Source organism: Myotis davidii, unplaced genomic scaffold (genome assembly GCF_000327345.1).
Source record: "Myotis davidii unplaced genomic scaffold, ASM32734v1 scaffold149, whole genome shotgun sequence".
Classification (NCBI taxonomy): domain Eukaryota; kingdom Metazoa; phylum Chordata; class Mammalia; order Chiroptera; family Vespertilionidae; genus Myotis; species Myotis davidii.
In genome coordinates, this window is record NW_006352194.1 from 3,837,917 (window position 1) to 3,839,178 (window position 1,262).

Here is a 1,262-nt window from a genome sequence, read left to right on the forward strand (position 1 = left end):
AAGCAATAAAGAAATTTTTTTTTTAAAAAAAGAATCATCTTCATAAATCATATAAAATTCTTGTGAAGATAGGACTATCCAGGTTTTCTGAGACACTTTCAAAGCGACCCAAGGCACAAAATGTACACACCATTGTGAATACATACATATTCCAGACTTTGTGCCTCTAATACAGCCCATCAAAGATTTGGCTTCATGACTTATAAAACGAAATGTACTGAAATGATATTCTGCTTCTTAGCTGAAAAACCACAGGACCTATAAACATGTAATTACTCCAAAATATGGAGATACAAAATATGGAGATACAAGCACTTTATTTTAAAAAGCAAACACAAAAAAGGTGTAAATTCAAAGGTGTTTAAATGCTTTTATTTTGGATAATTCAATTAAGAACCTATACAAGTTTTTTCCCAGAGTTAATACATCACTAGTCTCTACTAAGGAAAATAAATTCTAAAAATTAACATGGTTTTCAGTAATTCAAATTTCACTATACAAAAATCTAGAGACCAATAGTATCCAATAGCTTCAAAAGATAAGCTATTCTTTTTGATGTAATCAACATTATCAATGTTTATCTGGGTCTGTTTTTATATATACATACATACACATAAGGAAAATGTACACTCTATAGTTTCTTATAAAATAGCAAATAAGGAGTAGATGTAGGCGATGTAGAAGGGGAAAGAGAATTCAAAAAGTCCTTCTCTTCAGTAACTTTTACTTCAGAATCATTAAAAAGCAACCACTTCCCCTCATACTCCTTTAAGCTTTGTACTCCATATGAAATTTTCTCGAATCCACCAATGTTAATGCCTGTTTGGTCACTGGATTCCTTGTTCCTATCAGATTCATGGGTCCCATAAGTAATGTTAGTCTCAGAGTTTCTATTTTCAGCAAATGCTGTACTGGTACCGCTGTCAGGATTAGCTCCTTTGTTGTATAGCTCATCATCTGCTTTGCTCTTTTGTCCTCCAAGAAGTCCAATAGCTTCTACATTGTTTTGGTTCAAAACTTTACTTGGCTGTGTGTTTCCATCGACTCTAATTGACATTTCATCGTCCTTTTCAGCAATACCCTTTGCTTCCTCCACCTTCAGTGGTTCTGGCTTACTCATTTCACACAACTGGTCAAGCACAAAATTTCCCGTATCTAGTTCTAAACTGTTAAGGTCTGTGACTTTAACAGAAGCAGTGTAGTGCCCACTACTAATTGTAGTGCCACTATGCATCACAACTGCAAATAGTCCATAGCTGTCA

The 1,262-nt window shown here is 34.2% G+C and overlaps 1 protein-coding gene and 1 pseudogene across 3 annotated transcripts in view; one reads left to right on the top strand and one right to left on the bottom strand.

Moving 5' to 3' along the window:
• Positions 1-1,262, top strand: part of TCEA3 (transcription elongation factor A (SII), 3) — a 51,005-nt gene that overhangs the window by 23,407 nt on the left and 26,336 nt on the right. The gene's annotated exons all lie outside the window — the stretch shown is intronic.
• The window catches only part of LOC102768026, a 2,879-nt pseudogene continuing 1,968 nt past the window's right edge, over positions 352-1,262 (bottom strand). The window contains exon 2 of the transcript XR_001512114.1: positions 352-1,239. The product of XR_001512114.1 is annotated as a ubiquitin carboxyl-terminal hydrolase 1 pseudogene (transcript). The remainder of the gene's footprint in view (positions 1,240-1,262) is intronic.